Genomic DNA, 16,791 nt, shown 5'->3' on the forward strand with positions numbered 1-16,791 from the left:
AGACAGGTAGTGCCTCCACACCCTGCATCATGTCCTCCTCCTCTCACTCCCTTTGGAAAGCACACACAGCAGCAGCAGCAGCAGCAGTAGCGACTGAATGAATTCCCTGTATGTCCTCGTGGTCTCGCCTACACACATACACACACACACACAGTATTTCTTTGCCCTATTGTTGCATTGCGAGGCTTTACACATCGCAATGGAATGCAAAGCATCGCGGACACACACACTCGCAGATAGACACACAGAGGTCAAACTCTAATCCCAAAACAAACACTGTCACACACAGGTAGTGGACACACACACACACTCATCCGGGACTGGGACATGTCAGAGGGCATTCACTAGTGTGAATCCGCACAACAGCTTGGTCTGCTGGAACAATAAATACTGCAGTCTATATGACACGCATGCCTCTGCTCCTGTGACTTATGAACTTGACTTTAAACTATAAATTCCTCACATTCCTGACGGTTACATGCTGCTATTTGGGTTCCTTTCTATTTCCCGCAAGTCACATCAAATGTGACTGGGCAGATGGGATCTGGAGTGAATCAAAGCTGTATACTCATTAAAAAAAAATAAAAATGATTTTTTGTTTTGCTCCAAAATTATGTTCTCTATAATCTACCTAATAGCTGTAATCTTTGTGATCTTCTGTTTATTGACATAAAATATACATCTCAGCTGATGGATGTGATTCACATTGTCTGAATTGGCTGTTTAGGAAAGAGGCTTTCCAAATATGTCATGAATACGTGGGAATTGAGGAAGAAAGCCTTGAATTACTGGAGTGAATGATTACAGAGGTGAAGTAATGACGTTTACTCCCCTCTGTCCTCCTGTTATCAGACATGTCTGAACTCACCGTGACCCCTCAGCTCTCTCATAGACTCACCTCTTCTGTTTAGCCTGCAAATGTGAATGATGTTTTTTTTTTTAATCTGTACTTTTAAATGCATGACTTACTGTTGAGAAAGGCTCTGTTTCAAAGCTGTATGTTTAATTGCTAGTGTTGCTATGCTCACTAATAAATTACCTTGACTGATGTGTGTTCAGCACAGCTGGTACCTGTTCTCTGTTGTGCTCTAAATACTGATGATATTTTTTTTTAATTCATGAGGTGGGAACCATAAGATCTAAAAGTTAAAATCCTGATATGAAAACTATATTTTTTCATACCTTGCTTCATTTTTTTTTTCTACAAAAGCAATGAGCCCCTATCCCCCAATTTAAAACACTTAAAAAATGTATTAATGATGACTACCAAGCCCTACATAGATATACAGTGCTACATATTCATCTACAACAAACGTGATGTTATCATTATCTTACTGTGTTGTAGCTGCAAACCTGTTCAGCCCTGTCCTACACATCCTCCATATACGGTCACTTCACAGACTATTCATATCTTTTCACTTTTTGCACAATTTATTGAGTTGCAGATTACAATTTAAAACTGTTAGAAAAATGTTCCCATCAATTTACATGCAGTAACCGTTAATGACAAATTAAAAATAAGTTTCTAGATTTTTTTGCAATTTTTGTTTTTAAATCAAAAAATATTAGTATAATGGGAAAATTAAATTAAATTAATTAAAAATAAAGTAATATTAATATTAGTAGTAGTATTCAAACTTTAATGTGACTCTTCACATTGTCTTCAGCTACACTCTGCTTGCTTTAATTATATGTGTCTGGAACCTGACTGGAGTCCACCTGTGGGGGGCTGAATGGACTGGACTAAGGCACATGCTTTAAGTTTCCACAACTCACACTCTGTAGGCGTCTGTGGGAAAAAAAAAAAAAAAACTGCAGCAAGACATAGACCAGGGTAAGGGTGAAACTATTTCTTAAGTGCTGAGTGGAGCAAAGTGGCCTCAATAATTGTGAAATGGAAGAAGCTTAGAACCATGAGGGAGCTTCCTCGTTGCTGGTCATTCAGGCAAATGAGGTAACTGAGCGACGAGGGCCTTTGTCAATGAGGCACCCAGAAGTCCTCTGTAGAGATGGACAACCTGCCAGAAGGACGACAACCTCAGCAGCACTCTATCAATCAGGCCTTTACGGTAGGACAGCTCAAAGGCAGCACAGAGTAGAAGACTATGACAGACTCATTAAGTCTTTGGGCAGAACTCCAAGTCGTATATCTGTAGTAGACCAGGCACTGCTCACCATCTGCCTAATACTATCGCTACAGTTGATACCATCCCCCATCTTTGGAGAGACCTAAAGATGGAAGTTCCTCCCATCCAGTCTGTTGGAGCTTGAGAGGATCTGCAAGGGAGAATTGCCAAAATCCAGGTGTTCAAAGCCTGCAGAGACTTACCCAAGATCCTTCAAAGCTGTTCTGGCTGCAGTGGGGAGGTTCTACAGAGCACTGGATTAAGGCAAAGGATTTAAAAGTTAGATTTTTAATAAATTTGCTAAATGTTTTCACTTTGCCATTGTAAGTGTAAAACTGACATTTGGAAAATTGACATTTTATACATCTAAAATGAAATCTACATTGCTTAAAGTGTAGTAAGTGAAGGGGTCTGAAACTTTGTGAAACAAACAGGACACAGATTTTTGATCCTAAAGCTTGTGTCCATGTCATATTAATATACGGACATTTTGAAAACGGAAAGACAGTGAGAGCAACGTCTTTTGCAGCCTGACAGTGTCCACACAGAAGGACACTTTTTTGTTAAATGACATCAAGGCTAAGAGGAACTGAAAAAGGGCCTCGCAGCATGCAAGCTCTATCATGCAAATATATGACTACGTATCTGCAACACAACTAAAATGTGAAATGACTTTCCACCAGGACTTTAGAGGAGAAACGACAGGCTGACGTGCTGTGCAAGTGTCACAGAAGCAGCACATGTTTCTTTCACTTGTCAAGTATTTAAAGTGTTCGCAGGAATATTTGCTGACTTGCTGGTTCGTGTAACCACAATCCAAAGCCAACAGCTGGGACTGACAAACAGTCAGTGTGGTTATACAGTTAAAAAAAAAAAAACTCTTACAAAACAAGAACAAAGAGACTTTTCCATTCTTCTCATTGGACAGCCCAGTTTGTGCTTGTAAATGTATTTCAATATTTCTTCTATTGACACAGAACCTGTTAGTGTTTGCAGTGTAGCTCCCAGGCTGCAGGGGTTTTGTCTCAATTATCCTCCATATACAAGCGCTGTCAGTCAGCCAGACTTCTCCCCTTTGGCTGTCCTTTTCTTTGTATTTTGGTCCTTTGATGACATATGAGATGGGCATGTCCATTTCACTACGATTACATCATGCCTGTTGTCTCCCTAGCCTCTTCTGTGAATATCAGGCCAATTGAAATGTCAAGAACAAGTCTACATTTTCATTTTAAGGCTAATCCAGATTGCCCTGAGAAACTCTTCTACCATATATCTGTTCTGTTTAGTTCTCTGATAGGAGTTACTCAGAGTCTCTCTCTTTAACAGTCTAGAAGACACCTCTGTGAACCTACCTATCCATCCATCCATCCATCCATCCATCCATCCATCCATCCATCCATCCATCCATCCATCCATCCATCCATCCATCCATCCATCCATCTCTTCAGCCTGCTCTGTAATTCCCAGTGGAGCTGATTGGCAGCAGTAAAGCCTGGTTGCTGACACACTGGTCCAGCTGCTACTGTTGTGAAGGGGGATTACAGCGACCGGTTCACTCTGTACCATCCCATTCTTCCTCTCTGCACTCTATCCCTCCATCATTTCATTCATTCAATCTGTAGTTGTCACGCAATCGTAGACTCCACCCCTCCAGACCCACATCTACGTACGTGTTTCCACAGATTTAACGCACACGTGAACACATCGGTGTGTGTGTCTGTGAGATACAGCTCTGTGGAATCACCGAATGATGGACGAAGACAGTCCTGCTATTTCAAATAAAATGTCAGATTGTTTAATTTGTGACACATGTGTATACTTTACACATCTACAAAGCTACGAGTTACCGTCGCTGCAAACACTCCGATGGCAGACAAATGACACTGTGTAGAGTCTGTAGCACTCTATCATGCAGTTGACTCTCGTCTACTGCAGTTATTTGGGGATTACTCAACTCAGCTCCACACTTTGGAGGTAGTGCTGATGGTTACGTCACCATGCTGCTCCTCTCTCTGGTACAGGAGCTGAGAGTCTCTCGCTCAGAGGGCAGGAGGACTTCACCGGTTAGAGGACACATTCCGCAGGAGGTCTGGTAGATTGCCACACAAGCAGATGATACTTCCATCTTTTACTATCCTAAATTTCATTTCACAATGTCCATCTGGCCATTTGGAAATGAATTACCTTTTTACCTATGTCAACTTTGATCGGCCATAACTCCCATTTCTACGAACATATGAAAGATTTCTCAGCATTGCTAATGCAAATAAGATACTAACAACAAAATAAAACAAATAAAACAGATCGAACGGAGAAAAAATTTTTTGTGCAAAATCCAAAAAACACGCAATTTTTGAACACGAATTTGAGAGGTTATAGCGAGAAAAAATGTCATCTTGGTTGCCAGAATTTGCTGCATTCTCTCCATTCACCACAAACTTCTGAACAACTCCTGAAAATTTGAAGACCCAAGACCAGGGCTTCTCAACTGGTCTCACCCTGGGACCCACATTTTCCCGTGGTCACTAAATCACGACCCACTTTTTTTCGAATTCAATATATTTTCCTGTGCAACATGCATTTCAGAGCATATAACCATGTATAGTAACTGGACCGTGACAACTGCATGTACAAAACTGCACAAAATAAAGCCATAAAACAAAATATCACCACACCATGAGAAAAGGAACACGGAGCACGAACACCCGCCAAGGCCCACAGTCACAGAGCGGCAGTGGCAGCGGAAACAGTGAGAACACGACACCACAACAAACAAAGAATAGGCGACTAGGCGCCACCACCCCTCCGAAAAAAAACAACATCAACAATACGCCACATAATAGCACCACGCCACCATCCAGCACAACAACAACAAAAAAAACAAAAAAACAACAAAAAAAAAACGATGACCACCACGCCCAAAAAAAAAAAAGTTTCAAAAAAAAAAAAACAACAACAAGAGAAGAACAACATAAAATATTAATTGTTGACCACCAGCCGGCGACCAACCAACAACAGCACCGCCACCAACCACTGGGGCGCAACCAACCACCAGAGAACAACCGCCCCACGACAACAAACACAACAAAAAAGAAGGACTGAAAAAAGGTGGAATAACCAACAAACAACACTAATTAATCATTTTTAAAAGAAAAAGGGGGAAAAAAAATGAAAAAACGGGAAAACGAGAGAAAAAAAAAAAAAAAAAGAAAAAAGGGAGGACAACAGCGGAGGACAAAAAACATCACTACAAAATAGCAACAAAAGATGAGGAGGGCAGCAACCAACCGACCCCCACCCAACTCACTGAACGGACAACAAACAAACATATATCTACCACCCACCGACCAAACAAAAAAGGGGCCTTTCAAAAAATAACTAGAAGAAAATGCAGTCACTACAGATGCTTATGCCCAGCAAAGGGTGTTAACTTGTGCATCAACTCGTATTAAATCCTCTGCATCACAAGATCCATAAATGATTCATAAAAGATGAGTGGTGTGACAGTTATGAGACATGAGCAAGAGTGCAAACACACCTTCTAAATAAACTGTGAGCTTATTGTCTTGTTAGCGGCTGTGCTAACTAGCTGTTAGCTTACTACGGAGGGTGAAAAATGACTTAGGTGCATAAATAAATGCAGAAGTCAATGATTAAATACACACAATTTCTACATTTGAATTTCTACATTTACACGAGGCAGGAGCTCCAAACTCACGGTTAGCACAGCTAGCTTGTATCATCTGGTTCGTCCATGTAAACATGGAAATAAATAAAGGAATGTAGAAATACAAAAGTAAAAGATGATGTAGGGAAATGTGAAAGTAAGTTAAAGACTTGACCAAAATGTGTTTACTTCACATTTATGTATTTAATTATATATTTCTACATTTTTATGTATTTTTTGATATGCACGATACATACGGAAATACTTGAAGGCCTTTTTCTTCCTCATAGCTAACTGACAGTTATCGAACATAAATGCCAAGAGGGAATAACTATTTAAGTGCAGAAATACAGAGAAGCACAGTGAGTTGCTATAACTGACTCGCATGGTCTTGGTTAGCTAGTGTGCTAGCTGTTAGCTCCTTGCGTCGGTTAGCATGTCACCAAATATGATATGTGAATGAGCTTTGCCTCTTATGAACTCTTTTCCATTTTCTACTGTGAATAAATCTGTAGATTTGAAAAAAAAAAAAAAAAAGAGGCTAAACTCTAGTTAATATTTGAGGCTCTGCAGGTATTTTCAGCACTAGCACTGTGCTATTGTGCTTCTTATTAATACACATACATAAAGTTTCCTCATTTTATCTGGCTGATGCTTGTTTACTACAATGTCCAGTAGGTATAATGTACAAGACTAAAATCTAATCAGGACATTTTACCTTATTTAAATAATAGACTACTGTCAACAATTGTGATAACTGAATAAATATTTGTGAATTAATGTAAATGGGTTTTGGATTGTTGGTAGGGAAGAATAAAGCATAAAAAGAAACCTCCTTGGGCTCTGGGAAATAGTTAATAGCAGTGGATAAACAATCAATTGATTCACTGAAAGAATGAGTTGCAGCCCTGGACTACTTTGTATCCCCGCCGTCAACAGGATGTGATGGCTGACTGAACATAAAATCAATAGTTATGCATCATCCTAGAAAGTGGAGCGGTGGAGTGGAGACGAGCAACGGGTCTTTCCTCGCTCTGTTTCTGGAAGGAAAATGAGAGCAACTCAAGGAGAAGTGACGACTGATGAAAATGGGTTTTGGATACAGCGCTGAAAGATTCATACATTCACTTGTCTGTGACTTGTTTCAGAATGAGTCTTAACAAGCCCAGACAACATTAAAAGACAACAAATCATCTGATGGCGAACGGCAGAAACAGCTACTTGATGGAAGCCATTTGAAGATTGGACAGAACTCAAACAACCCGACCATTTGTTTAACTACAAGCTTGTCTGCCAACACTTGGCTCAACACACTGAACATAAATATATCTCTATTGATTGCAGACTTGTGACAACTGCGGAGGACGGACTAAAGGTGCTGCACTGACTTATAACTAATTCCTCTACACAAACATGAGCTAAATCACAACCAGTCCAGTCTGGTTCAGTAAATTAAAGGCTGCGTAACACAGCCATCATCAGTGAATCACCAGGTATTAAAGCCGCATCGATTTTACAACAAACAGCCTGAAATGTTTCAGAGAACCACTGTAGGGTCAATACTGATGGAAAGCATTACGGGCAGCCCTGGAGCTATTAACCACGGTGAGTGCTGGTCACGTCCACTCAAAAACGCCTTTACCAGGTCAAGCTGCCTGGTACACGTTAGCCCTGCTAAAAAGATGGCAGCAAACCTGCCACATGCAAATAAGTGACTGTGGCCACAATTAGAACATATCTAATCATTACCAACAAGGCTTGGAGATGTGGATGAATGTAGGGCTGCCTCCAACAGTTGATCAAACGTTAATTAATGACGAAAGTCTTAGTTCACCGAGCTTTGATTGGTGGGCTTGTTGCAGGGGGAAAAAGGAAAACTAATTCCACATGTACAGTCATTATCCTTCCCACATCTGGTCCCTGCTCTTATTAGATAGTAATTATACAAGTCAGGAAGTAAGAGATGACGACAACAAGGTGACATTCAAACTAGGGGTTGATCTGTATAGCTTTTAATCAAGGAGATCAATTAGCAATTTTTGAAACATTATAGTAAATATGCAGATTTTTTTTTTTTTTTAATTCAGATGTCAACAATTTAGAATCACTAACACACTTTTCACTGTTCTCTGGCATTTTACAAACTGAATGATGAAGCTGTGAAGATCAGTCTTAAACTCTTCTCTCCACACCTTTCCCCTCAGTGGGAGTGGAAGGACTATTCCTGACAGTTTCTTTAATTTTGTTTCTGGCCTTTCACTTTCCATCATAGCAGCCCACTCTGGGCCACACTGCAAAACCATCAGAGCACTTAGTAACTGACTCTCCAACATCCGAGCTACAACACGGCGACACAGCTGAGTTATCAATAAGAGGGCTGCTGTCTGAAAATTATGCACAAACTGCTAAAGGCAAGCCGAGGCAGAAACCACTCATGAAAGCTTGTTCAATTTTTTAGTGTTGCGATTAGCTTCGGGGAAACAGAGAAAGCATCATTATGTAAGGATAATACTGCAGTCCTTGTCCCAGACTAAACTGCCTTCAGCACAGGCATTGTTTGGCAGCAGAGAGACAAGTAGATGATGGATTTCCTCTGCTTCCTGATTCCTAGACAGAGGTGAGATGAAGCAGGCTGCTGACCTTGTAGAGAGTATCCTGCTGCAGTCACTGTGGAGCACCGATCAGCTTTCCTGAGCCCCACGTCTAACCCTGGCTCTTCCTTCACCTGGAAAAACCCCCAAATAAGCTTCAATATGCAGTTTCATAGAACAGTAAAGTCTCCTATCTAACATACTTAAGATGAATTATGGTGCCCAGGCACAATAAGCAGCCAAGGAGAAGAGAGGGGAAACCACAACAGACAATCCATCAGGGCGGCAGTGTGTTAAAGGGTCTGGGCGGAGAGCAAGAAGGCAGCCAGTCAATGACTCTCACATCCAGTCAATTGACATTCCACAGCCTGGGAAGAATTCAGGACCTCTTCCACGCAAGAAACTCTTAGGAACCTGCCTGTTTGTTTAAGTACTTCCCACCTTCCTTCCTTCCTTCCTCCTCTGCCTCCTCTCCTACTGTGGTCATTATTTCCTGACTCACCCATTCCTTCCACTATTTTTTTCCTCCATATGTCTCCCTTACGATGTGTGTATTTTCTCATTGTACTGCCCACGACAAATGTACTTCTACATCCGTGCTGCACAAAATGTATATCACAATCAATCATGTGTATCGTGTTCAGATTTAATATGCTAGCAGTTTAATCATGGGCCAAAGGAGCCTAATTATCACTTGAGACTTCAATAAATACTGAGTATTAATGGCTAATGGCCCAGAACTGTTCTGCCAACTTTCCATTTTTATGGCGCTACCATAAATGTTCCACATTTAACATGTCGGCTTGATTGTTCTTTTTAAGCCTTGAATAAAAGCCACGCTGGTAGATGTTCTAAAGGCTGATTATGGCAGGCTGTTTTAAGCTTCAGTGGCCCAGTTTGACTGACATATGTAACGCCACTTTCACTAGTTGTAATTTCACCATGACTCGTCAGAATTTTGATTCCAGATATCTATAACGTCATCTGACCAGTCAAAACAACAGCAGTACCGGTAATTCAGTTTAGAGTAGTTGCAGATATCTCAAACATCATTCGGACTGAATTGTCTGAAGTGTTGTACATGGTGTTGTGTATACGAGGCTTCTCATTGGATACTGGTCCAGCGAAGCAGTTTAACAGCGCTGTGGTGGATAAGATTGCTAGAAATTGCAGCAAAATAGGAAGAACTCATCAGCAAGGAGTTTCTGGAGAACAACCCAGACTTGTGACTGATTCTGATGTGGGCAGAATTCCAGTCTGAAATATCGATTCACTCATATCTAATCACTTTGAATAGCTAGAATTCCAGATCAAGATATTTACACCGTCGTTCTGAATAGCTTAAACTAAATTTAGGACCTCTAAAATGGACAATGTGGATGTCTGAAATTGAGTGGAATTAAAGATATCTCGAACTAGAATCATGACAGGAAGAACTGAACTGCACATATCTGAAACAGGATTCATTCATAATTTAGCTGCGATTCACAGAACAGATATACGTTACAGATATCTGCAGTTCAGCTGCACATGAATGGTCATTTGTCATAGGAGAAATGATGATATGGACATCTGAAATGGCAAAAGTGGATATCTGAAATGTTCTTTTTACCAAGGGAAGAACTGAATTACACATATCAGCAATACATATGCAGGCTAGCTGTTAAAAAATGGCTCGCTATAGCTGACGTGTTTAGTCACTTCATACAATCAACAACGCTTGGCATCAGTCAACTGCACAAAAACACAGAAATGTGGAGAGACATACCTGTCTAACCACCCACAGCCCTGCAAAACAAAAAACAAAAAAAAACCCTAGATGTATTATCTGAACAAATGTACTCTTTTTTTCCAATCATTTTTCATTTCCCTGCTTCCTGGAAGGGAAAATACTATGCCTGCTTAGGGCAATGGTCTCATTATTTAAAAAGAACACCATCCAAAAAAGATAAAAACAGAGCATTAATATTTCCACCCAAAGCTAGAGAGCATAAAGACCGGATATAAACCTCTGCTCTGTGTGATCATCCTTCGGTACGGGAAAGCAGAGGGGGCGAGGCTGTGATCAATCCAGTAATGAAGCATCTAAGTCAAAGGGCTTCAGTAGTCCATCACAATACATGGGAACCTCTATATAACAGAGAAAGACTGTTCCCTCCAGCTGTGGTCACCAGACGTTCATTCAAGATTCAATTATACTATCCCATGGAACTTACTATGAATCTGCAACTTTATTATGATATTAAACTAAACTGGCAGCCAGTGATGATCTACATCTGCCAGTATTAACAGCAGTAATGCTATTAGTGGGGTTTTATCATTTCTTTGATGTAAATTAGCTTTTCTTGCAGACAATGAGCTGCTGAGTCACAGCCAAGTTATTCTAACAAATCAAAGTTCCCAACGAAAGACGATGTCATCGGCAAAACATCACAGAGTAGGAGAAGCGGTATATTGACATAGTGATCACTCACGTGGTTGTTATCTGCAGGACTGACAATCAGTCTACAGTCAGATTGGACCAATGAGAGCAGAGCAGGATAACACCATCTAATACTCCCAAATAAGGGGACAAAAGGATGCCTCTAAGGAAAAGCTAACATACGGAGAAAAACATTTTTTTCTGGTCTTTGCCTTCAGTTTGTTTTCTGTTGCTGAGCCTGAAGAAGGTTTGTGGGCGTGCATGCAACAATGAGCACCTTAACTGAACATATGGCTGGTTTATTGGTCTAATAGGCAGGAGTTGATGTGTTAGCCATACAGATCCCCACCCATATTCAGAATGCATGTGAATGTGTTAATTGCAAGTTTCGTTGCCACAAAGTCTTTTACCGTAATTTGAAAGAAAGTGATTCGCTTCCACACCTGGTAGTTCTGTGTAATCCTGTTTACAGACAAACACACAGACAACATAGAAAACATAGCTCTGCCTCAGCAAGGAATAATTCCCTCAATCTTGGTGCAGCTTCAGGAACAAGATACAAAGGAGTGGTGCATTCAAATGAACAGGGAGTGTTAAAAGCAGTTTATACTGACAGTCATGGATGAGTCTGTCCCCCTCCCTCAACTCTAACCCCCCACCACCATCCTGCTTTTTTTTTTCTTCTTTGTTGTGCTGATCTGAAAAATGATCCTAACTGGTAATCAAATGCTGTGACATCAGATCAGAACAGTGGATTTTGGTTTCCAATGTGCCCCTTGTATCAAAACTCAGTTCCCTTTCTAGGCTGTACAGAAAGAAGATGATAAATTATTGGTCTCAACTGTTGTATCATCACATTTAAATTTACCTTTGTTTTCTTTTACATAATTTAACTATTGGATAAAGTTTTTAAGTGGCTGCTCTCTTTGTCTTAATTTGTTTTGTAAGAATTTGTGTTTGCATTCCCAAACCAAATCCCAGGTATTACTCTGGTATAGATATCGAAAATGTGTAAAAAGATACCCAGCTCCAACGAGCCTACAGGCTGGTCGTTCTGGTTCCGATATGATACAGATCATCCTGGTGCTTGAAACCACATACACACATAAGTGCACTAACATCTGTGGCTCAAAGATTAACACGTTGGGCCCTCCACTCAGATGTAGAGTCTCCACACAAGGGTCAGTATCCATTCAGTTTTTGATACAAATGACCTACTGAAGCTAATGCAATCTAGCTAAGGTTGCATTAAGGTTATCTGCAGTATTGTCTTTCGCTTTTGGTTTCTACGAGCAATAAAATGACTAAGCATCCCACCAACTCCACAATTACACTCCCTAAACAAAGCTCACTTTTCAAGCATGTCATTAGATTATGGCAAACATGCTTCATGGATCATAAATTCAACTGGTCCTGGCAGGGCACTATGTGTTACACAGCCGGTCGTTTCAGTCAAAATAGATGTCCAGCTTTACAAATTGCCCGACAAAAACATGTCAGGTGGACACTAGCAGTCAAAACTGGTTGAGTTTTAGTTTAGTTTTGTATGTTGTTTTACCAACAAGATTCAGCAGCAGCAGCCCACTGTTCAGTTTATTTTCACCTTTTCAGTGCACAACATGCAAGATTCTTTCCCAGAATCCCAAACTATCCACAACTATAAAACTACTGAGAGCGGTATTTAATATTGGCAAGAACTTCCTGAGGATTAAAGTGGGCCTCCTCTAAAGGCCCTCGTTAACAGTCAGACAGTGACAGTGGTACTTTGTTCAAATCTAAAACACTGAATTTGTCCATTTAAAAAATAATAAGCAAAAAAAACAGATGTTTCTCTGGAAATATCTTTTCGTCGTGACACAGCCTCTGCTGTGGTATTTCTATAAAACAGAGGCAGTGAATGCTTTTTAAGGTAGTTTCTCTTCTTAACAGGAATTTCTGATTTTGCACCCAAAGTAGTACAACTGCTTCTCCCATACAGAACTACACAGAACAGGAGACAAGCAGCATCAGACTCCCGGCTGCTGGAAAATGACACTCCCTGCTGAGAAAATGTATGATGTGGTCTTGTACTTGATTTAAACACTGGGCCATTACAGTCAATTTATAGGAGCTGATACAAAAGCCTCTTATAGAAAGGCCTTTCCACTTTGACTAAACAATATTTCTCAAGACCTCCACAACTTTCTTTATCTGCTCCTCCTGGTGTCTGTGTTTTCTCTGCACAGACAGCAGGGGAGCTGGGAGGGACTCAGCTGAGGCAAACACAACTTCAGGTGTGGTTCGACTGAGGCATGTGCCTCCCAACTTTCATCTTTGATATCACACAGAGATGTTCTGCTTTGCAGTTCGTTTTAGCAACTCTGGTCTAAGTTGGCATGACAGCGATTAACCAACGGAAAAAACAAACCCTCTGACCTGTTTGATAACCGTCAACCCCTCGGGCCTAATACCTGATCACTTTGGTGGGCTTACAGCAAAGCAACAAGCAACGGGCCATTTTAGGGATGTGACTGGATCAGGTCCATAATGAATTCAGGGCCTTAGATCAGTCCCACCTCTTATTTCCCACTCGGTAATCTGGCTGGTGGAGGATTGGAGAGTAATCTGGATAGAAGGAGTGAGGACGGGAGGGAGGGAGGGAGGGAGAGTGAGAGAGAGAGGAGGGGGAGGGAGAGGGACAATCCTTTCGGCTGTGAATCCTCTTTATATCAATTTCTGTGGCAAATCTGTGCGGTAATATTGCAGTGCAGGTGGCAGCAGTTAGTTGTAGATGGAGACAATCCAGGTGTCTGAGTTTGCAGAGTATGTCAGAGTTTTAAAATGCACTGAGCTTCAAAAAAGTGTAGGATCTAAATGTACAAATCAATGCACTCTATTCAACACAGAAAACCCACTGAAGCATAGTTCTAGTAGTTCTGGGACAGCAATCAGGGCAGTGTGATAATCTGATATGATTAATATTTAGGAACTTAATGCATTCATACTGTGATGATTCTCATTCTTATAATAAATCTCTCTCTCTCTGGTCATTCATTTAACCCCTAAAGACACATCTTTGGGTATGTTTAGAAGTTTTTTTCTTCTTCACAAAACCAATTCCTTCCTGCCTCAAAATGTCTCAGATATAACTCTTTCCTGTTGCGTCCTTTCAAATGTGCAGATCTATAAAGCCCCATCCTCTTTTCTACACCTAGTATTGCCACTCGCTGCAGCTTGAGCACACCAGCTCACCTATGACTCTGCTCAAACACCATAAAAGTACTCTACACTCCTGTATGGCCGGAAGTTGCAACACTGGAGTAAATCAGCTCAACGTGTTGGAGTTGGAAACCGATTCTGAAGATGAATAATGATCCAGGAAGCCCCACCCTGCAAACTGACAGGAATGGTTCTTTAGGTTTGTTACATATGAAACCCTGGAATCTGTGTTGATGAGACTCTCATCAGTACTCTGCTACTTCAAGGTGGAAATGCTCAGACATGGTGTTGACTCTTATTGGGCTCAGGATGAGTAATTGTAGCCATATTAGCAACACAACACGCACTTACACAGAGGGAGGCTAATGATGCGAGCTAAAACAACAGTGACAGCAGATGACACGTGTGCCTCTCTTCAGATTGGGTGCATCATCAATGACAGTGCATGACTAAGAATAACCACCTACCAACCCATCAGGTGGTGTTAGGATTGGAGTTATAAGGAACATGGAAGAAGCCTGTCCATGCAGGAGGTTATTGAAGCTCAATCATACTAGTCTTTGTATCTGACCACAGCAGAAGGTAGGTAGTTTTACTGTTTATCTTCCTCACACACTGCCAATGAATGGACAGATGCACACAGACAGAGGAGCTAGCTTGCATAACTTTGCTGTGGCTCTGTTGGGACGGTGCAACCTCACCGTGCTGCCTCTACGGCTGTCCGAAATATCGAAACCGCCATATTCAGCTGCACGTGACCTCGCCCCCTGAGTAATAAACGTGAAAGGAAAAGTACCAGCTGCTGGTCAGTGGTAGAAACCACGCGTTCAACTGAGTTAAAACAACAACAGCATGCGCTTACTAGTTAATACCAATGCACCGCGCACTCAACCTGCCTCTTTCAGAGAGTAAGAGTTTCCGAGGGGCACCTGAAGGCAGCATTAACCTCCACCCGAGCACCGTCGCTGAGATGCGTGCTGTGAGATCACTCATCCAAAATCACCGTCATTTCACTGCTCCACACACCGCAGCTGTCCGCCCTCCACTTCCACGCTCACTGCACACAGCTGCCGTCTCCACACACACCGACTGAAACAAAGCGTTCATATTTGAACGTGACTCACCGTTAGTTGTCTGCTTTTTGACAGTTTGTCGGGAGTCTCCGAGCGTCGCTGTCACCGCTACGATCCGCCCACCCCAGAGTGCACTCCGCAGGACGCAGACTAACATACCCCGCCCCCGGAGAAGCTCTGCTCCAATCACAGACCGCTAACTCTGACTGGCTCTCTAGCTATCCAATCACAGCGATGCTAATCTTTGACTAACATCCTCATAGTCCAATAACAACTATTCAATCCTGGGCAGGCTCTTCTTCGTCACCATATGCACTTTTGACAGACACCCTGTCCATACAATGGAGAAGTTTGACTCCTTTTACGGGACGGTGCCGATCCAATCGCCGGAGGGGAAAGGTTCTGGATACGGCCACGGCCCAGGAAGACGCCCTTATGCCGCCCTGATCACTGGAATGTCACCGGGCTGACAGGAATTACAGTTATTACAGAAAACACACACACTCACTCGGAAAGTAGAAATCATACGAGTCCGCTCGTGTGTTTGACACATGGGCAGCTACAAAAATAGAAGCAGCTGGATTTCTTTGTCTGTGTTGTTGTTGGAATAAGCAGTGGATGGTGACTGCAGTAACACAAACCCAATGAGGTTTACAGACTTTACCTTGATAATGAATTAACCTAACTGTAGCTGATTTACTTCACAGACATGGAGCTGCAGATCGCATGTTCACCACCAATAATGCATTAAACTAACTCCTCTGGCTCAGTCTCACACTGCAGCTGCTGACTTTTCCTTCACTGGTGGTAAAAGTTTAGAAACATTTTCAACACAGGATGCAAAACATCAAAAGAACATTGAAATGGTTTGTGGGTTTACAGTGACGCCCTGTGGTGAACATGACCAACATCAGGCTGCAGTGTCTCTCCCTGCTGGGGATGGACATTCTTGGTGTTTTCCGAAGCCCTGCTCCCATGCAGAGACCACTGAATGGGCTGAACACTCCAGAGGAGAACCTCAGTCACAGTCCCAGTTTGATTCCTGGGAATTTTTTGGACACACTAATTTTTGTGTTTTTTTGTTTGTTTGTTTTAACAATGTTTCCCCCATGATTATATGGAAGCCTGTTCCCGTCAGTGAAAAAATCTTTTAATTCTAAATTGTCTGTAGGTGTGAATGTGAGTGTGATGGTTGTCTGTCTCTAAGTGTAGTCCTGTGATAGACTGGTGACCTGTCCAGGGTGTCTCCTGCCTTCACCCTGAGTCAGCTGGAATAGACTCCAGCCCCCCACGACCCCAGTGAGGATTAAGCGGTGTATAGATAATGGATGGATGGTCCCAGGAGGATGAATCTTACTAATGTACTTCAGAGAAATGTAATAGAGGTCCATTGTCCCCAGATGATGTGTTGTGGCAATGCTGACTTCTTATTTGGCTCCATCATCAGGTGTAAGTTTGAATTTGTGTTTGGTTTATGACCAAATTCCTGTGTGATTAGTCCCCATCAGCCTCAGCTGTGCTCTGTGTTTAGTGCTAATTAGCGCATATTAGCATGCTAAACTAATATGGTAAACTATCCACATGGCGGACGGTGAGAGGCTATAGCAGGAAAACAGCATATATTTTCTACAATATTTCCATCTTAGCATGCTGATTTTAGCATTTAGCTTAACTGTGTGTGTAAGTGCAGCTTTTCAGGGCTGTTGGCTTGGCT

The 16,791-nt window shown here is 41.7% G+C and overlaps 1 protein-coding gene across 1 annotated transcript in view; it reads right to left on the reverse strand.

The window, feature by feature from the left end:
• Positions 1-15,175, reverse strand: part of LOC103370206 (microtubule-associated protein 4) — a gene marked incomplete at its 3' end in the record, with an annotated part of 130,694 nt that extends 115,519 nt beyond the window's left edge. Inside the window, exons 1-2 of the mRNA XM_008299175.1 lie at positions 15,129-15,175; positions 8,434-8,518 (exon numbers count right to left, since the gene is read on the reverse strand). The remainder of the gene's footprint in view (positions 1-8,433; positions 8,519-15,128) is intronic.
• Between the last annotated feature and the right edge of the window lie 1,616 nt (positions 15,176-16,791).

Source organism: Stegastes partitus, unplaced genomic scaffold (assembly GCF_000690725.1).
Source record: "Stegastes partitus isolate 25-593 unplaced genomic scaffold, Stegastes_partitus-1.0.2 Scaffold1387, whole genome shotgun sequence".
Lineage (NCBI taxonomy): Eukaryota > Metazoa > Chordata > Actinopteri > Pomacentridae > Stegastes > Stegastes partitus.